General features: G+C 35.4%; 1 pseudogene; it reads left to right on the plus strand.

Annotated features, from left to right (window-relative positions):
• Positions 1-221: 221 nt before the first annotated feature.
• LOC125238165 lies at positions 222-890 on the plus strand (annotated as a pseudogene).
• The last annotated feature ends 22012 nt before the right edge of the window (positions 891-22902 follow it).

Here is a 22902-nt window from a genome sequence, read left to right on the forward strand (position 1 = left end):
CGACAAGTTGACGTGATTTTTTATGATAGAAGAAGAGACGAGAGGTGTAGACATAAGCTACTTTTTGTTTCTTTCTAACCCCCACTTCCCTAAAATGGGAGGAAATGTGTATGGAGCATTCAGCAACTATCGACTTTAACGCGAGCTAAGCCGCGGGAAAGCTAAGTAGTCATGTATTTCTGGGCAGGCTTTTATCACAACATACATGTATTTGACCACTTATGAAAGCTCAACGATTCCCCGTGCTTGTTCCAGGTGGTGACCTCGGCGCAGGTGACGCGCAGCCCCGCTCAGCGGCGTGCCAGCTGCGCAGCTCCACGCTCAGCGTCAACGGTGAGCCGCGCGAGCAGATGCCGGGCGCCCAGCGTCGCCATCGACATCCGACATGGTCTCTGAATTCGACCCTTCTTCTTCAGATTCCAGCGTCGTCTCCTCGCTGCGCCGGCGATCAAACCGCTCAAGTTCGTGAATCTGCCAACTCCATCTTCGGGAAAAAGTCCGAAACTTCCAGAGAGGCGGGAGAAAGAAGCAGAAGAGCGAATGCGAACCGGCCCTTCCGAAGCAGCATAAACCTAGAGATCCGGAGCGGGAGAAACGGAGGTTAGCAAGAAAAAAGAAAAGTCGAAAGTCACTTTAATTCTAGGATTAATCATGGGAAGCTTCATTGCATGCTGGCTTCCGTTCTTCTTCTTATACATCCTCAAAGCCGCTTGCAGAGCATGCGAGATACCAGGAATAGCATTCGCTGTAGCATTCTGGCTAGGCTACATGAACTCTGTACTAAATCCTGTGATTTACACCATTTTTAATAAGGATTTCAGAAGGGCGTTTAGGAGGATACTGTTTAAGTGATGTTTGGCCTACCTGTGCTGCTACAGATGCGTGGCCAACCGCATCATGATGGCGCAACAGAGGACGCAGCACCGGGGCTTTACAATGTACGTTAACGCCATAACCAAGGACAGTCTCATGTGATAACAGTGAAATATAGAACAAACTGAAGTACCTTTACGTTTGAGAGAGAATCCACACTAACGTCTTTTGAGTGTCGGTGACTTTAGTATAAGACCTGACGGCTCAGCCACGACATTGGTCTAAGCGCGACAGCGATGAGCAGCGGCCATACGTGCGAATGAAGTCCGCATTGGTGTGTCTCGCTCCAATGTATGGCCGCCGCTCACTGTGCCGTCGCGCTTACACCAATGTCGTGGCTGAGCCGTGAGTGGACGCTCGCTCGAAGTGGAGCGTTCGGTGAGGCTGCACCGTATGCAGCGTCAACTCAAGGACACATGTATGAGCTTCAATTACTTGACATGCACGCCGCATGCCCCGCCGAATACCAGCGTACACTCAGGACTTACATTAATCAGCACTATACAAAATGGCGTCGCTACGTAGCGACGTTGCACCGAGCAGCAGTCATTTATTTCACTTAGCAGACGCAAACGTTAGTATGGGGTTTCTCTGAGTAGTTGCGAATTTTTAACTAAACTACATACACGGTGGGGAGCTTCTAAAATTTTCAGCAGTATTCGTGGTATAGTGATGTATGGTCTCAGAAAGCTATAGGTGCACAGTAAACTTTTGAAAACAGTAAGTACATCAATAAGCAAATGAGTAACGCCGTGGCTTGCGTGGGCGACGGTCGCGCGATGGTCGCGCGACAGCGATGCGACGCATACGAAATCAAACCTTATCGATATGGAAGTATGAGACGCGACGACGACGGTCGCCAAAGACCGTCGCCCACGCAAGACACGGTGCAAGACTATAGTTTTGAAATACCAATAATTATATTTTAGTGTTCTCCGATACATGTAACATAATAATTAATATTTTCTTTCCTGACATTAATCATTGGTAAATTAAAAAATATTTGCAATGTTTAAGATTTCAATATACCTCAATATGAAATGTATTTTTTATTGACTGGTAAACATAATAAACGAAGTAATAGAACCAAAAATCACTATACCATAGTTCAAGTATAAACAGAAAACCGAATACAAATTAACATTGTCATTATATATATCTTAGGTCGGCTTATTCTTAGGCTTATACAGTTACTTCATGTAAAATAATATACTTAAACTAATTATGACTATTGGAATTATGTCAAACATGAAGTGGCTACAATATTGTTTTGCTGTAATATAAAATATTGTAAAAATACATTTTGGTAGTGATTTGTAAAATGTAGCGAAAAACTATACCTAGGGTTTTATTTTGGAAGTTTGTTGTATTCGTGTTTTTAACTTATAAAAAAAATCTTCAATTCAAATAATCGCATTGTTCCTAAAATATAATATAAATCAAGTGTTTACTGATGGTCTCCAATTTTATAACCTGCTTAACAATTATTGGCAATTGAATATTATAGTAAAATTAACAGACAAGTATTTGTCAGATAAAATAACAATATACTACGTCTTATACATTACAATTTCAAATATTGGAATAGACTCAAAAATATTTATTTTGAGTTTTTTTTATATAATAATAACCTAACCTAACCTAACCTAACTTATTATAATATAGACTGGTATCTTGAATAAAACATTACAGACTGATCTTATTTTGATATACTAGTGAAAACCGTTTTAGAACAAACTTCCTTAATAACATCAATAGAGTTTGTATAGACAAACTATAATACTGCAAACACTAAAGGATTTGATTATACTTGTAACCTAAAATATTCCTTACATACTGTAAAATATAATAAAGGAATTAAATAGCTTTAAAGTTCATAAAGAATATATTTTAAAGGTAAAATTAGCTTGCATTAATAAAAGGTAAATATTTTACAATGCAAGGGGATGGTAGCGTAATAATTTATATAATTAATAAGTACTAAACTAATGTAGTACTTATAAACAATTTGAATTGTTATGCATAGCTTTAGTTTGTATTTATTTGTGGCAGTTAAAAAATAAATACCTAGTTATTTTACGTTTGTCACTATAGTATATTATGTTTCCTTTTTAATGTGTTTTAGTAATTTATGGCATTCTAACACAAATGATATGTATACTTATGCTAATAAGGTTCTTTATATCAGAATTTCTCTTAAATTTTCACAGGAAAAAACTTTATTGTACAGTCAACAATTGGAACATTTGGAACCCCTAGGCCACTGTAGAACTATGTCATAGTGACATTGTAAATCAGATTGTAAGAAATCTCTTACTGCTTGTCATTTTGACATGGTTGTAGAGTGGCCTAGGGTTCCAACTGGTTGACTGTACGTAAAGCGTAAAAAGGATAATTATTTTGTGTTGGAGAGCCAGATACCTATATTTATTTTAACAAAAATAAACAGTCAAGTTTTAATATTTATATAACAACCGCTTACACAAACACATCCCCTTGCAATACATATGCGCTTATAATATGTACAAAGTAGTAGATTTATAAACTTATTTGCTAGTAAAGTCCTAAGATTCATTACATTTATACAAGTTGCTACAATCAGTTCAAACATATATTAAAATTTTGTAATTTAAACTTAGACAATTCGTAATTCAATTAAAATTGTCGTAGCATTTTCTAAAAATTACTTAATTGAAGGATTTGAAATTATTGTAGCAAATATTCATTCATACATTTTAAGATTAACTTTCACATGGGATTGATTCTAACATAATACAAAACTCGTAATATCCTAAACACTACCTTACACTACACACTTCTTTATACAAAACCCACACAGTTTCGATAACCTTTTTTTAATATTCATAACATTTGTGACGTTATACATAAACGCTTTAGCCTGAATAAGCTAATACGTAATAATCATCTGTCATAATTATTACCATGTGTATTCATGTATTGTTTAGTTATCAAGCAGGCAATCATGGTCGCGCGATAGATGATATAACATCAGGCAGGGACACGCACTATTTGTAAGTGTGATAGGGACGGCCTGATGTTTTATCATTTATCGCGCGATCGTGCTATCGGTTCAGAAAGTGATGATACTGATGATACAAATGTAGTACGAAAAGATTTACCTTCGTATTGTTATGGAAACGTACGAACTACGAACGAAGCATGCTATTTCAGTCAGTCTCAGTACAAGATGTACTGACATTGACTGAACTAGCATGACAAATACGAACGTTTCCGGAAAATATGAAGGAAACCCTTGTCGCACTACATCTGTGGGTACATAATTTAACTAATTCAGGTCAGTAAGTTTTATGAATAGCGAAGTTAACCTTTAATTAAAAAGAATAGATTTTTCTTGAATAGTGAATTGATTCTTATTTCAGGAAATATTAATTATACTTTTTCTAAATGCAACGTTCTTCCATTACTCATAACCATATCCAAATATTAAATAACATTGTAAAGACGTGGTGTTAAAGAAACTGTTGAATGTTTTTGAGCGTGATTTTATTAAAAAACGTACTTATTTTAAGTATATTTTATTTTATTAAATTTTATAATTAAAGATATATTTAATAATCTCCATTTATTTGTATTAATTAACAATTAATTCAGTTTTACTAATAATTTAGATCTATATTTTATATTTAGATCTATAGATATTATATTTTTCATAAGATGCAAATGCCGAATATTTTTTATTCCTAAAAGTTCTTTTTGATTAAAGAATGCTCACAGTATATTCAATCACCAGTAGAGTAATTCTATTATAATCTAATAAATGACTGTGCCTCTGTGCCTATCGATCAAGCACTAACACAACAATAAATGCACTTTATATAGTAAAAACATTTAATTGTATTATAATTATATGTACTTAATCTGATTTTAAGTTAGGATACTTGCTGTAAACTTTTTTATTTTCCGTAGCGCTGGTCGCGAATAATTATAACATTTTAGTTATATTACTTTATGTGTAAATAGTACTTAATTTAATATTAAATGTAAATTAGAATTAATTAATTAACCAAAAAGAACACCAAAATACTTCCTGTAAATTTTTCTAATCTTATGAAAATACATTCAGTGTATGTATAGTAATGTAAAATTGTTTTATGAATTGCCATATAAGATAAATCGTAAATAGTTTTTTTAACGCTTCCCTTTTGTAAATTATAGCTAACTGGTCTATAATAAAATCATTATTAAAGAAACTAAACTTATGACTAGTGTTAGAGTTTCTTTTAAAACCGTACGTAAATAAATTACTAATAAAATATCAACTATACCTACGACTGATCATAGTTTACACATCTTGTATTCATCCTGCATATATCTACTATTGTACATTATTTATCCTTGTAAATTGTATAACTACAACAATTACCAATATTATAATAATAAATTATAAAAGAACAACAACGAGAATTTAATTCTAAATTGATGTAAACTTTCTTCGTTTAACGTAAGTACTTATACAGTTTTAACGTAATTGTATAAACTATTACTTAATTATATAATAATTCGAAATAATAACACTGCAACACCATTGCCGTATAGATGTAATTAGATTTCTAGAATAATTAAACATTATAACTCGTATTGTACTGAATCATGAGCAATAGACATTGATCATAAATTTCTTTTAAAATATCTCTTTTATAAAATTTCATATAGTCTTCCAATGTGTGTGTGATTCTACATAAATCAAAATATATTAGTAGAAATCAAAAGTTCTTTTCCTGTGTAAATTGACACCAGAATTTTATGCAGGACATAATTTTTGCACGGATAGAAGTTTATTTATGACGATATTGATTCTGCCATTACAATTTTTAATATACTATAATGTAAGGTATTATTTATATGGTATGCGGAATAACAATTAAATAATTTTTTTATATAATATTATAGACGGATCCTATCAATTAAGCATCGAGCCCTTGCTAGTTGTTGGGATCCTATCTAAAAAAATATACGATCAAAAACTTGATTGCGTGTTTTTTTTGCAAAAAATGTTCTTGCTACAGTTTGCCACCGCAAATGTCGTTCGAATATTAGACACCAGTATTAAATGCAATAATTTTAATTATACAAAGTACAGTTCTTTTTTAAGAAACAAAATGTAATAAAATTTTACTATTGGAAAGTTACGTTTGTACAGATATTATACTTTGTTTAACCTTACTAGAATTTCCTTAACGACTCAAGTCGATATTATATATGTATTTAAATACTAGCAAATTGTTCATGAAAAATTGTTCTAAATTTAATATACTATTTAAACTACGTATAGATAATTATATACAGTAAACCTATCTAGAATTTGTTATAAACTATTTTAGTTTATCATGACGCGTTCCGTTCGTACTGTTCTTTATGATGTACTGTGGTAATCTACGCTAAGATTATACGATACTACTAATTCTTATCGAGTCAAGTGTAAATGAAAAAATATACGAAGTACCAAATATACAAATTTTAATCTTTGATGTTTCGTTTTAATTTTCATTTTTATAGTCCCCGAATCTAAGTAACGTAAAATAAGTAGGTACCCATAATGGACGGTGATGCCATTATGGACAAAAAGACACAAAGCCTTAAAAATATGTATCTAAAATTAGTTTCTAAAAACTGATGGCATTCAGATTGCATATTATAAATGGGAAAGTGTGTGTGTCTGTTTCACTGTCACTTACATATTTATATCTTTCAACTACATTTTCGTAAAAAGAAACCTGCAGTCAGACCAGTTAGTATCCATATCCATAGTCCATACCATGTCCATACTTACTAATATTATAAATGGGAAAGTGTGTGTGTCTATTTGTTTGTCCGTCTTTCACGGCAAAACGGAGCGACGAATTGTCGTGATTTTTTATCTGGAAATAGTTGAAGGGATGGAAAGTGACATAGGCTACTTTTATCTCTTTCTAACGCGAGCGAAGCCGCGAGCAAAAGCTAGTTTTGCTATAAACAAGAGTCATAGAGCTGCTTAATTTTGAAGTTTTATTTTATTCGGTTATTTCTGAAGGATTTGGCGGCAAGATTAAAAGTCATCAGTTTACTGAAAAAAAAATCAGGGGATCGATTTTTCAATTTCGAACGCACGAATTCGCCGTTCGAAAGTCTGTGGAAAACGACGTAACGCTATTTTTGAAGGACGGCTAGTAATTTTAAAACTAGTGGTAATGACCACTCGTTTTAGATTCTGTTAGTAGAATTTAAATTGCTACTAGTGGAGATATTATTGAACGAATTTCACGAAATCGAATGTCCGGGATTCAAAACTCGGCCCCCAGGACGAATTCTCAGTAATGTTGGTAAGAGAGCTGCGTTCATGTATAAAATAACTAATAAATAATACTCGGTGTAAACTTGAATGAGTTTTACTTACTGCATTAACCATCAGGTAAGGTATACTATTAGTTTTTTATTCCAAAGATATAAAGAAATAGTGTTATATTGCGAGTGTCCATAACTGAAACCGGAAAACTGCATACCTCCTATGATGGACAAGGAATAATTTACGAAACCATTTACAAGAAACAATCCTATGTTAAAATAACGCAAACTAACGCTACGCTCGCTGTTCAATATTGTTTTTTTTTTGCGAATTTAACGAAAAGTGATATACAGGGTGGTTCCTATTAATGAACCTAGCTACGTGTCGATTTTAACGGAAAACAAAAAACAACACGGTGTAGTTTCGCCATGTCTGTCCGTCCGTCCATCCGTCCACCCTGTATATCACTTTTAGTTAAATTCGCAAAAAAAAATTATAATTTTCATACATAATAAATGAATTTATTAGTGTGAAAGACCCTTAAGAATAACATTCAAGTTAGTGTCAAGTGATTGACGGCACATGTCAAATAACATTAGGAATTGGTATAGGCTGTCAGTACACACACGTGTTCAGTAATTATCTTTATTTTTTTAATAACTCGATAACCTCGAGTTAAGACGCTAGTTTCTTAGAGAAATTAATTGTATTTGATCTTAAGAACCTTCCCTTAAAGTTAATGGAATTCAATAAAAACAGGGTGTATAAGGGTTCCTTTTTGACTACGGAACCCTAATAAAATGAACTATTTACCAATATACGAGTTTTATTTTATTACAATGTGGCCGTTATTAAAAAGGCCAGTCATTGGCAATTTACCTATATAAATAACTGCACTACTATTTTCAGTTTCTGCTCAGACTGACCATGTCCAAAGGGAGTTGAACTCTAAGAGTGAAAGGGTCCACTAGATTATCCATGTCGCGTTTTGCTTTCTCCTCCATCTCCGGAGTAGCCCATTTGCGCCATATCGATAAAAATGGCTTCAAAGTTAGAATCAACTTTTTTCTAGGCTTTTTTAGCTGGTTTTCGAAGCATAAATAAGCGTTGGCAGGACCTCGTTTGACTAAAAAATTCATAATATCTTCTGCTTTGTTCTTTACTGCGATGATACTTGATGAATCTTTTAACGCCCAGTATGCAACATCAAGGTACTCAAGTTTATGACACCCTCGAGATAATGCATCTAAGAATGCACTTTTCACACATATATTATTCCTCATTACAAGCCGTTTTAAATTATGTAGCTTACTGACTCTTTCAGACAATTCGTCGCTCAACGTAATTACTTCAGCGCCATGGTTATATAGAAATATATATTCCAACTTTGACATCTTTTTCAACAGTACGTGCAACGCTGAAAATAAATTATTTATTCCGTTCCTGACATACTCCAGAGTAGCATTGTTTGGGGAACGATCAACGATGTTATATAAAGGCTCAAATTTTAAGCCCCGGCAGTTGCATAAGCCCAAATATGTTAAATTGTTTAAGTGTAATTGATCTACAATATGTTCTGGCAGTTCAACATTCTCAAACTTGATTTCCTGAGCATTTATTCTGCGAATTATTTCAGATAACACACGTTGGTTCTTCTAAGCTACCGTACACGTCAATAAATCGTTTTCCTTTCAGGTATAAGCGTCGCAATTCAGGACAGTTCAACTCTATGATCTCCCAAAATCTTATGTCATTTATATTTGTAGTCAAACTTAGAATTGAAGATCCTAACTTCTGGACTATCTTGCTAAAATCAGACAGAATATAAACAGATATATTTATGATGCGTTGGGAGCAAATTGGGGAAGAGTGAATGAAGCATTGTCCGGATCGGAAAGGTTTGGCTATCAAATGTATATTGCGACACATTTGGAGGTATTGTAGTATCATGTGCTGCCACCGTCGGCTGACGGTCTCTGTGCGGACTATATCCTCAATGGCCAGGTGTTCGAAAATCTCTCGCCGACAGAGGTCGACTTCAAGCACATCTAGTATCGTTAGCGCTTCATCTCCCATCCTTCAAAAATGCCAATAGAATTTAACACTTAAATATAAATACGGCAGTATTTTAAGACTTACGGTTGCTGAACAATCGAATGTCAATGACGATATGTCAGAAATGAAAAACGTCTTTTATAAAATGCCATTTTACCATAGACTACAGTAACAAACTATTTGCATGAAAATAATCCAGGATGGCCCCATCATAACTATGATCATAACCTAGTGAGTAATGAGTATTCTTTGGGCCCCATTCATAATAAGACTAGTTTCCTACTAGTCAAATCGGTCAAATCAGTTTCTTTTTAAGAACTGTCAAAACGATATTGCTAACATGGAATTACTATGAAATACTGAAGAGTGGCGTCAAGGTCAATTTTTTTTTATTCTACGTCGTTGGCTAACAAGCATACGGTCCGCCTGATGGAAAGCGTTCATTTACTTGATATCTTTCTCTTTGACTTCGGAAACTTTCCATACTTTGTATCAAGTTGTATGGACAATTGTATGGATGGAAACTTTCCATTTCATAAATTTAAATTCCCTTTATTTTTCGTGAAAGTTTCGTGAATTTTTCAAGAAATTTAAGATTTTTTTGTGAAGTTTCCGTAACTTGCACATCACTAATTAATCATCATTCTCTTAATTTAAGAGAATGCAACAACAGTTGAACCACAATCTTCTTAAACGGCTGTTTTCACATCGTAAAATGTCAATATTCACAACAATGATATCGGAGTTGATTCTGCTTCTTAATTTCATCACGGATAATTTATATAGGACTAGCTTTTGCCAGCGGCTTCGCTCGCGTTAGAAAGAAACAAAAAGGAGCCTATGTCATTCTCGCTCCCTTCAACTATCTCCGCTTGAAAAATCACGTCAATTCGTCGCTCCGTTTTGCCGTGAAAGACGGACAAACAAACAGACACACACACTTTCCCATTTATAATATTAATATAGAATATAGATTTACAATCTTCATAATAAGAATCTTATCTCGACTTTCTAGCGCCACCTATTAAATATTACCAAAACTACACTGATGATGCCTGGAATTTTTTTTTAAATGTGTATTGACGTGATTTCATGATTTTAAAATAAAGAAATACCTAATGTCATTTGTTCTTATAAAACATAAAAACACGCAAAAATATTTGAGGAAAATATGATTTTGGCCACTTCCAGGCTTCGAACAGCGCCATCTAGTTTTAAGCCTAAAAGGCCCATTTCATGCGTACGTTTTTTTGTATGGGCTTTGTCAGTCCAGTATTAAATCGTTCTTGATTTCAGTATGCATTCTTTATTTATTTATTATTATTATTTATTTGAAAACATATTTCAATGACATTACAGATAAATCCAATGCGTCATGAAATTAAATAATAAAAAAAAACATTACAAAGAATAAAAGTATTATAACTAAACAATTGATTTGGGCAATGACGAAACAGCGAACGAACTGAAGTGTACGTAGTGACGCGACTGTAGCCTGGGTGGCTAGCCGAATGGCACAATCGCTCACGAAACGCTCACGAAACGAAGCGCTAGTAGATATCTATCTCTATCGCGCTTGCGTATTGGCGCGACAGAGCCAGCGGCGTATCGCTTTCGTTTGGCGTCGGAGAAATGCCATTCGGCTACGGGGCCTGGTGTACCCTCAGCGTGTAGCCAGTCTTCCGGCGAACGTACCTACTCCACCACATCGTCAGCCACGGCGGAGTAATGAAGACGGGGATTTATATTTCGATAGGACCTTGAGGTGTGTCCTTGGTCAAGTGCGGGTCCAGCTTTGTTCTCAAGGGGACCGGTAGCAACCGGTAGTCAATGAGTTTGGTTTGTATTCTAACATTTTAGCTAAAAAAAAATTGTGTTAACATTTAACTTTTTCAATAGGTAAAATCTTCAATGGTCGTAGGTAATATAAAAATTCTCAAATATAAAATGCAAGTTGTAGGTTATAATTTTTTTTATATAAGGTGCACTAGGGTAATTCCGAAAGTCGTCTAATTTCCAAAGCCGCAAAAAAAATCACCATTGTGTGTGTAATTTGGAAACTTTTTTTTTCATTTAAAAAAAACTTTTCAGATTTTATCTTTCAATTTAATCACACTTGCGGCTGTATATCGTACTTCAAATTAATACCAGAGTTAACGTAAAAAAACCTCTTTCTATTCGAATTAAAGTAAAAACTGTCAAAATCGGTAAACGTCATACGTACATACTATAAAGGTTGAGGGAATTCGCCGAGAGATGGCGCTATACCTCTACCTACTTCTAAAGCGCTATACCTATACGTATTTAAAGTTGTATGAGAAACATGATTATTTTAACTATTGAAAGTTTGTACGGCTACGGAACCCTCGGTGGGCTAGTCCGACTCGCACTTGACCGGTTTTTTTATGTAGCCATGTTTCATGAAAATGGGTTTAAAAAATAATAATTTTGTGTTAGGTTTATTGAAATAGAAATGCGGACAACAGAATCGACTCAATCTAATCCCAACAATGCAGAACTACAAAAAAGCAAAGCTTAGAAAAACAAAAAATTCAATCCCGCACAAAGGAACTATTTACTATAGTATCCAATACGGACGGCCATTTGTGAACGAATGCAAGATAAACCGAGAAAGAACCGTTTCTACGACTAATTCCCTTAAGGACAGCGTAGAGATGGGTGGCTATCGATAATTTTATCGATATCGATTATCCTTTCATCGATAACCGCCCTATACGCTGCCTGTAGGGATGGCTATTGTCGATATTTTTTTATATCAACCAATTATCGATTTGAGTTTAGTATTCAGGTTAGTGTATTTAATCCATTACTAATATTACAGATGGCAAAGTGTGTGTGTCTGTTTGTTTGTCCGTCTTTCACGGCAAAACGGAGAGACGAATTGATATGATTTTTAGGTGGAGCTAGTTGAAGGGATGGAGAGTGACAAAGGCTACTTTTTGTCTCTTTCTAACGCGAGCGAAGCCGCGGGCAAAAACTAGTTGATTATAATAATATAGAGAATTGCTGTTAAAGTAAACGTGCATAGACTGCCAACTTTTGGCACAGAATTAAAACTGTTTAATTTCAGATTTGGATATAATTATGGCCTATTATATGTATACCTTGATGTGTCAAAATTGAAATATTAATATTAGCGCCATCTAGCTGAGAATCAATCGATGGTGTCTACAACCATCTAGCCGACAATGTATTTTTCTTAATGATTCCGAGGTACGTTTTTTCTTAGATTTTGTCTGTGAAAAAATCTCGTATCTCACACTGCTCCCCAAAGTTAACTTACCTACTCTGCTTATATAAATAAATATATAAATATTATAGGACATCCTTAAACAGATTGACTGAGTCCCACGGTAAGCTCAAGAAGGCTTGTGTAGTGGTTACTCAGACAATGATATATTTAATATACAAATACTTATATATACGTAGAAAATATCCATGACTCAGGAACAAATATCTGTGCTCATCACACAAATAAATATATACTTTTACCGGGATTCGAACCCGGGACCGCGGCTTAGCAGGCAAGGTCAATACCCGCTAGGCATGCATGCATTTCAATACCTACTACATTCCTTTCTTCATCGAAAGAAGAAAGTACAAGTATTTTTCAAAGTGGTGATTTTAATTATGTCTTTGATACTAGTCTACCCATAAAAGTTAATATTTACATCTAAATGCATTGTGTAAAAATAACTATTACCACAGAATATATAATAGTACAAGTACAGAAGGTCCACTTCTTTGATGTTCACGAAATGCCGCCTTTTTAAATGCCTACAAAATGATTACAAACAAACGAACCGCACGTGCGCAGCATCGGACGCTAGGGTTGCCTATGGACTAAAAAAAATTAATACTCAGATAAAATTTTATATTCAAATCTCTAGGTATATACTATATTTATATATTTTTGTTTAAGTTCCAACGTCACAAGCCTTACTGAACGTTTTCGTGGGGCATAAGTGACTAAAATGACATAATCAATAGTAGATCTGTGTAGGATTGTCCTAGTTTATTTATGATGTTTATTTAACTAAGCATTGTTAGCCATTCCACACGCGGATATCGCATATGAACCTTTAAAAAAACTCGCGACGTATAGTAACAATAGAAAGTGCGGACGTGCGTTCTGCGAGAACGCGAGCCACCCCTGATTAGGCCGCAAACTCGCGGCCGCCCGCATGTACTTGTAGCGCGGCGATGGAATCGCGGAGTGAGCCGCCCCTGCTATTACAGAAGATTAAAAAATTAAATTATCGATAAGTCACCATCAACTATCGATATCGCCTCATCACTGTCCCTTTCTCTAACCACGTTAAAGATGCTATTTAATTTGTAAACTACCGTTTTTCAGTCGATTCTGCCTTTTGAAGCAAAGCTCAGGGAATTCAGGATCTTTGATTACAGTGTAGAAAACAAATGGTTTAATCAGAGAACGTTCAAAATAAAAATTGTCTATATTCTATATTACATACAAATTGCAGTGCATAAATAGAAAAAAAACCGGCCAAGTGTGAGTCGGACTCGTAATGTACTATTTAATAATTTTAAACTTTGTATGGAACCCTCGGTATGGAAAAAAGACCCTCTGTGTGCGTAGCCGAATGCACAAACGCTCACGAAACGCTCACGATATCTCTGTCTATCTCTATCGCTCTTGCGTATTGGCGCGACGGAGCCAGACTACATTTCTGCGGCGTTTCGGTGGCGTTTTACATCGCAGAAATGCTATTCGTCTACGGGGCCTGTACTGATTTTTTTTTATAGTTGTATTTTAAGTATTAAATATTATATACTATTTTTTTTATAAATGCGTCACATGCACGCTCATTTAGGCGTGCAACGTGCATGTCAAACAATTGAAGCTCAATACAAGTGTCCTGAGTCGACGCTGCATAGGGAGGACGCACGCTCGCCCGCTCCGCTGCACGCCCCGCCAAACGCTCCGCTCGGAACGTCCACTGCCTTAGCACAGTATACGAAAGAGTATTATCGTATGGCCTTAGCGTTTTCACATTATCCGACCCGATATCGGAAGTCGGAAGGATATCAAAACAAAAATTAAAATTTAGAAAAAAACCCACGACATAGTGGACCGATTTTCATGAAACATGGCTAAGAACACTCTCGATTAACTCGGCTTTCAAACAAAAAAAAACTAAATCTAAATCTGTTCATCCGTTCGGGAGCTACGATGCCACAGACAGACAAACAGACAAACACGTCAAACTTATAACACCCCTTCGTTTTTGCGTCAGGGGTTAAAAATCAAAGATGGCGGCGTAAATATGTGGGATATCTGTCCGACATCCGATATCGGATCAGATAATGTGACGCACTTACCTTTCGGCGTGTGGTTCTCTACGTAGGTAGGTATGAATTCTCAATATTCAATCCAACTCAAGTTCAGTCCCTTGAGATCCTGCAGATGGAGGCCGTTTGCTTGTTTGAAAGCTGAGTCAGTTGGGAGTGTTCTTACGTCCTTATTAGCCATGGTTCTTGAAAATCTGTCCACTATGTGTTTTTTTTTTTTTTCAAATTTTAATTTTGTGGTTAGGTTATTTCTAATTTTTAACCCCCGACGCAAAAACGGCGGGGTGTTATAAGTTTGACGTGTCTGTCTGTCTGTCTATCTGTCTATCTGTCTGTCAGTCTGTCTGTTTGTCTGTTTGTCTGTCTGTGTGTGTGTCTGTCTGTGGCATCGTAGCTCCCGAACGGATGAACCGATTTAGATTTAGTTTTTTTGTCTGAAAGCTGAGTTAGTCGGGAGTGTTCTTAGCCATGTTTCATGAAAATCGGTCTACTATGTCGCGGTCGGGGGTTTTTTCAAAATTTTAATTTTGTAGTTAGGTTATCTCGCTTTAAAATATAGAGTACCTCACATAATTACCTTGAACGTGGTAGTAACTAAGTTCCTTTACTAGTGAATAATAAATAGTAAGCACCTATTGAGAGTTTAAACTAGTTTAACTTGCTACAAGTTACGTTAATATTGTATTTAGTTGGAATGTAAGTGATGGTTTATTGCGTAACAATCCATACTAATAATTACAAATGGGAAAGTGTGTGTATGTTTGTTTGTCAGTGTTTCACGGCCATGCGCTGATCCAGGGGGGGGGGGTCATGGGGGTCATGACCCCACCCTGGAGCCTAGGTTGGCCATTAAGACCACGTGACCCCCCCTCTGGGGCCTGGGCCTTTACCAAAACGGAGCGACGAATTGACGTGATTTTTTTAAGTGGAGATAGTTGAAGGGATGGAGAGTGACATAGGCAACTTTTTGTCTCTTTCTGACGCGAGCGAAGCCGCGGGCAAAAGCTTAAATATTATAAATGGGAAAGTGTGTGTGTCTGTTTGTTTGTCCGTCTTTCACAGCAAAACGGAGCGACGAATTGACGTGATTTTTTAAGTGGAGATAGTTGAAGGGATGGAAAGTGACATAGGCAACTTTTTGTCTCTTTCTGACGCGAGCGAAGCCGCGGGAAAAAACTAGTAGAGTTATACAGGGTGAAATAAAAAGGGTCGTTCAAACTTTGCATAGCGACTTTTGAGGTGTTAATGAACAACTTTTAGGGCCGGTTGCATCAAACCGTCTGTCACCGTTAAAGCGTCCGTTAAATTTTATTGTATGGGAAGTTCCATAGACGTCTGCTGCGTGACGATGATGTGTCTAATTATCTTTAAAATCGGGACTTAATCGCGTATGACTACATATTAAAGTCATTTCAAGCCAGTCTTCTCCGAGACCACGGGGACAACGCTGTCCCTGAAACGTTGGAGGTCAGTTTAATATGTAGTCATACACGATTAAGTCCCGATTTTAAAAATAATTATGTGTAATAATCGTGAAAGTTTAAATCGATGACGCGTGTCTGTCAAATGTGGTTCAAGGACCAGTTGCATCGGTCCTTAGTATGGAACTGTAGAAATGTATGAAAAGCCAAATTTTATTTGCTATTTCAGCACTATAATATTGGTACTATGATAAAAGTTTTTCATTATGACCTCAAAAGTTGCTATGCTTTCAAACGGTACTTTTTATTTCACCGTGTATATGTATTGTGTCGCTTAACTTCAAACTTAGGTAAATCCATTCTGCTTTAGTGCGTTTTCACATTATCCGATCCGATATCGGATGTCGGACCGATATCCCATACATTACAGGCGCCATCTTGAATTTTTTCCATTGAAATCCTTCCGACATCCGACATCGGATAGGATAATGTGAAAACGCACTTGGATATCTAAAAACTTCAATATGACCTGAAAGATAGTCAAATGGATTTACCCAAGTTTGAAGTTAAGCGACACATATTATGTCACAGGGAAATGGCCAAAACAGAAATTTCAACAAATCTCTGAGGGATATGGTCAAATCACGCAGGATGTTAAAATGGCGAATCCCATCATTTCTCTAGCAAATTTCAATTATTTCACTAAATTTTAGTGAAATCATAAAATCGGCCAATAGACATCGGTCACTAGATTTATTTAGGGATTTGATAAAATCCCTGAACTACGACAGAAAGTTGACGAAACTTTCGCTTAACAAATTTAGGGAAATGATAAAGTCTCAACTGGAATACTTACGGTATTATGGTGATTTGATCAAATCTCTTAACTGGCAGGCAATTATGCAGGCACTATTAGTAAGTGCGATAGGGACGGCCAGATGTTTTATCATTTATCGCGCGACCATGCTACCCGTGAACCCGTGCTGGTTTCGAGAAATATACTTTATTAAAGAAATGCAGATATTTGCCACTTACGTGCAGCAATAACTTGCGTAACTTGTAAGTATTACAATTTTGTTTACCTTCCAATAAAATAAAACGGATAAAGTAATGTATTTAATATATTTTATAAGTTCGTGGTTATTTAAATAAATATAGAAATGTTGCACCTTCGAGACTAGTACAGTTGTAGTACAAAAAGGGTTTTCTTTGTATTTTTCCGGAAACGTTCGTATTTGTAATGCTAGTTCAGTCAATGTCAGTACATCTTGTACTGAGACTGACTGAAATAGCATGACACGTTCTTAAGTTTCCGTAACAATACGAAGGCAAATCTTTTCGCACTACATCTGTACACTACTTAGTCTTCATTTGCATTTTTTGTTAACGCCATCTCTCGAGTACAGTCAACCAATTTCAATTCAAAGCCATTCTAGCACCCTGTCTTATTCACACCTTGTATTATTTTCCTTGACGTCTCTTTGACGTTTACTGTGAAAAGGTTCTACCGCTGCTACCTATGATTCAAATTGGTTGACTACATTTACACTATTCATCATCATCATAGGTCAAAAGCAGCACGAACGTGACACGGTGACTCGGTCATCACAATCGCACACTTTGCGTTTAGATTGTGGTTTGTTGTAACTCAGAATCATGTCCAACGAAGGTTCGTAATGTACAAGGACACAGCAGATTATACAGCACAGGCACAAACTACAGCAACAGTTTAGGAGAAAGCCCATCTTCAGGCTATCTGGAGGGTTTTGTTCTTATACTTTCATCTTTTCTTTTTTGTTTGACTTCAACATTGTCTTTTGAATTATTATTTGTTGGAGTTTTTCATACAATTTGGAATGTGTTCGTATGTCTTTTATCAGTTCAATATAAAACAGTTTCTGCTCTTGTATTGCTTTCATATTGTATATGTATCATCTTCTGTTTATTATATCCACAGACCAACTCCTATAGACATCTATTACAAGACGACTCGCGGTGGCCAGCCTTCCTAGTATTTGCACTGATATAAGCGCGGGCGCTCGCCGTGCCCGATCAGTATCGACCAAGTAACAGACCCGAAAGCAGCGCGTGTTTTTCGCACAAAAAAATTGGAAAAGGGTATTTTGATGCCTTAAAGATGTCCACCTGTAGTGTGAAATGGTGTGGAAAGGTAACAAGAAGCTCAAATTTAAAAACAGACGGCATTACATTCCACAAATAAGTCATATTTATAATTTATTCAGAGCCGGCATAGGTCAACTTACATTGGCCACTTACGCGTCAGTAGAGGGACAGTCATACTTCTGTCCCTTTTCATCTGGCGCGACTGCCCGCCGTCCTTGAAACGGCCAATCACAGCGCGCTTAACACATTCCCCGCCCGCTCCTCGCACCCCAAACACTGGTGACTCGTATCGCGAACCAAATATACAAGACTGCCACTCTATAGGAGGTTCTCTGTGATTATATCTCTTTTGTGATATTCAAATGCAATGAGTATCAATAACAATGTTTATTTCTTGTTCATTTTTTTTATTTATTCATCCATCTAATTGTGTATTCTTTTGTAAATGTTGTTTCATTATATATTCAATGCTTTTCGTTGTTCTTGCTTAAACGCATCTCTTAAATTCATATTTTTGGAATCATCTTTAATAAAAGTACTGCATATATTTCGGGCTTCTGCAATTATAAGGTGGAGGTAATCCAAAGAGTCCATATTTTTCGTCATATTCGTCTCGGGTGATGTGTTCCATACATGCATTCAAACATGGTACCCAAGACAAAAAAGGAATGATAAATAGGTAAGTGTTTATGTAAACAATCCATTATGATTCCTTAAAACCACACTGTTTTAGATTTCCTTTTAATACTCGCAGCTGGCTCTTCAAACATTTAATTCTTACTGCAGACTTTGTTTTTCGTCGATGTCTATATCTTCACTGTTAAGAAAATTATTCTTTATTCTTTTGTTTCTTTTAATAAAAATAAATAAAAAACTTCTTCAGCGTGTCTTTAAATTTATCACTGAAGTTTTTTGTTAACATCTATTCTGTTCCCTTATTTTTCTACACTCAATTCGTAATCAAATCCAGAATTAACATTAACAGGGGAGGAAAACGTTTCATTTGGAGGAAGACAAATATTGAACAAAGGATTACAGCACGGTAAACAGGCCAAAAATGGACTAACTAATAAAGGAAAAAAGCAACACATTCTGGACCAATTACCGTTGGGAACAGAAACTTTCACAACCCTCAGAAAATTACATATTACTTCTTAAAACTAGATCTGCTTCTTCCAAGTTTTTGTATCCATTCAAATCTTGTTCTTTCAATTTTCTTTATATTTTGGTTGAATTTCTCTCATTCTACTTTCAAAGTACTTTTATCTTCATTTAGTTTTTATTTTATCCATAATGTAAGCCAAAATGATGACTTCAAAAATTGTCTTAAGTTTTATGTTGATCATAATATTTAATACATAGTTCTACTACGCGTTGCAGTTAGCTCTGGCGTTGATTTTGACAACGCAGGTCAAGTTAAAATATTTACCTATAAAGTAGGGTGACGGAAAATCATGTATCATATGCACATTACGCACATGTACTTAGCTTCATTATAATTCCATTGCAGATCCTGCTGAAGTGCCTAGTCAAGAAGTCTACCACATTGCCCAGAGCGCGTAAGCAAGAACGAAAATACAGACGGTACACATGTTGAAGACTTATTTCGGAATTATTTCATTTCTGATTTTGGGCTGGAATTACTGAGGAAATTATTTTTGGATGAAAATATGTTTACATGGTGTTTGGGTAGATATATGATTAATTGAATGACAGTTACTGTGACGTGCAATGTATGGGTGCTGTGATTTATTTGACTGATGTAAATATCAGTAATAAAGAGGTTTTATACAAGACATCCTATAGAGGTTTAAGCTTGGTTTAAGCAAGGTTTAATTTACAACTCTAGTCCATACTAATATTATAAATGGGAAAATTGGGAAAGTGTGTGTGTCTGTTTGTATATCCGTCTTTCACGGCAAAACGGAGAGACGAATCGACGTGATACTTTATGTCTCTTTCTAACGCGAGCGAAGCCGCGGGCAAAAGCTAGTAAGTAATAAATATATTCTTTGCTTTGAAGTAACTTCTAATTTGTATTAAACCTCTGCAGCATGTCTTGCATAAAACCTTTATTCCTGCGGCTGCCATTTATTCCTGCGGCTGCCATCAATCAAATAACTGATTACATCACAATAACTGTCATTCAATTAATCTGTCTACAAAAACCATGTAAAAACCTAGTTTCATCCAAAAATATTTCCTCACTAATTCCAGTTCAAAATCAGAAATGAAATAATTTCAACATAAATGTTTTCGTCATGATTGCTATATGTATTTGGCTTCTTGCTTGCGCGATCTGGTCCATTTTGTAGACTTGTCTAGTCACCTCAGCTGGATATGCAATGGTATTATAATGAAGACGAGCACATAGCTCAATTTAGTATTATGCATAAAATGTGCAAAGATTATTGATTATCATGATTATTGATAAATTACATGATTATTGATTATCAGTGGCCTTACAAATATTCTAACTTAGCCTACGTTGTCGAAAACAACGCCTGGTAGACCTATGTTTTAAATGTTATGATCAATATAAAGTTTAAGACAATCTTTAAACTCCTCATTTTGGCTTGCATCATAGATAAAATCAAAGGAATCATAAGTTAAAACTATTTTAAAACCAAAATGAGAGAAATTGAACGAAGATATAAAGAAAATTGAAAGAACAAAAAGAATAAATGGACACATAAACTTGGAAGCATCCGATCTAGTTTTAAATATAAATCATAATGTAGCTTTCTGAGATTCCTGAAAGTTTCTGTTCTCAAGAGTAATTGGTTCAGAATGTGCTGTTTCTTTCCTTTATTAATTTGTCCGCTTTTAGCTTGGTTACCGTTTTGTAATCCTTGTTTCAATATATGCCTTCCTCCGAGTGAAACGTACTCATCTCCTGTTAATGTTGATTCTGGATTTGATTACGAATTGAGTTTAGAAAAGTAACAGAAAAGATATAACAAAAAACTTCAGAGATATCACTGAAGTCGTGCTAAAGAAGATTTTGAATTTTTTATTGAAAGAACCAAAAGAAGAAAGAATCATTTTGTTAAAAGTGAAGATATAGACATCGACGAAAAAGTCTGCAGTAACAATTACAAGTTTGAAGAGCAAAAAGCAATCATCAACAATCGTAATGGGTTGTTTAGACCTGATCTTACCTCTATGTTTCATTCCTTGTTTGTCGTTTGTACCATGTCTGAACGCGTGTATGGAAGAGATCACCCGAGAAGAATATAGCGAAAACTATGGACCCTTTGGATTACTACCACCTTATAATTGCAGATGTCAAAAATGTATGCGGAACTTTCATTAAAGATGAAACCATAATACGTTATTACTTAAGAGACGTGTATAAGCAAGAAAAACAATAAGGCATTTAATACCAGAATAAACAGCATTTACAAAATAATGATCATAAATACACATGACAAAATGGACAGACGAGTACCGGATAAATGAAACATATATAAAATATAAACATTATACAAAAAATAAAAGGTAAACAAAAGAGGATACATATAATATGAAAGAAATAAAAGAGCAGAAACTGTTTTATGTTGACTTTATAAAAGACATGCGAAGATAGTTACACAGAAAACATTTTAAAGAATCCAAATTATATGAAAACTTCAACATCTAATGATTCAAAAGGTAATGTTGATTTGTAAGCAAAGCAAGAAAACCATGAAAGTAGATAAGTACAACATAACCTTCCTCCAGAAAACCTGAAGATGGGCTTTCTCCTCAACTGTTGCTTTAGTTTGTGCCTATGCTGTATACTTAGTTGTGTTATTGTAAGTTATGATCCCTTATTTGACAAGATTATAGGTGACGAAAGATCACAATGTAAACGCAAAGTATGCGACTGTGACCAACCTGTGTCCAATTCATGCTGCTCTGCTGCTGGTGAATTCTCGTGAATATTATAAAGTGTGCTCAAGAGATGCTAATAAAGAAATATACATCATCTTCCTTGCGTTATTCCGGCATTTGCCTGCATGGGAGCCTGGGACGCTTTGACAACTCATCCCAAGATTTGGGGTAGGCACTAGTTTTTACGAAAGTGACTGCCATCTGACCTTCTAACCCGAAGGGTAAACTAGACCTTATTTCAATTAGAATGTTTTCCTTCACCGAAATGCGACAGGCAAATATCAAATGACATTTCGCACAAAAATTCAGCGAAAAACTCATTGGTGCGAGCCGGGGTTCGAACCCGCGACCTCCGGAACCAGAGTCACACGCACTTACCGCTTACAATGAAAACTAAATAATGTTACCAGTCTCGAAGATGTAACCTTTCGATGTTTATTTAAGTAACCACGAATTTGTAAAAGATAATAAAGACATAGTTTTATGCAAGTTTTTTTTATTGAAGTTGGAAGTCTCCTCGAGTTTCAAATAAATAAATAAAGAAAAACTTATATGTACAGGAAAAACTAAGGTTTTTTTCTAAAAAAGAAAAGACTATTTTCTAAAAAGGACACGGGTATAAGGTGGCAACTATTTTGACAGAGTCGCCAGTGCAAATAATTCAAAATTTTGATGAAATTGAACCCTTACAGAGGCAGTGCTTTCAAAATCGTTGCAAACTTGGTCTTACTCTACATCAACTGTACATCCCTACATTATAAGAATCATATTAAAATACGAAGCTCATTTTGTACTCGTAATCGACTTAATAAGACCAATTTGTATAGTCGTAGACAATAGAGTTAGAAACGTTAGAAAGTTAGACAATTGACAGTTTTATATAGCTGTCATTACAACCCCATCCGTTTCTTG

Source organism: Leguminivora glycinivorella, chromosome 23 (assembly GCF_023078275.1).
Source record: "Leguminivora glycinivorella isolate SPB_JAAS2020 chromosome 23, LegGlyc_1.1, whole genome shotgun sequence".
Classification (NCBI taxonomy): Eukaryota; Metazoa; Arthropoda; class Insecta; order Lepidoptera; family Tortricidae; genus Leguminivora; species Leguminivora glycinivorella.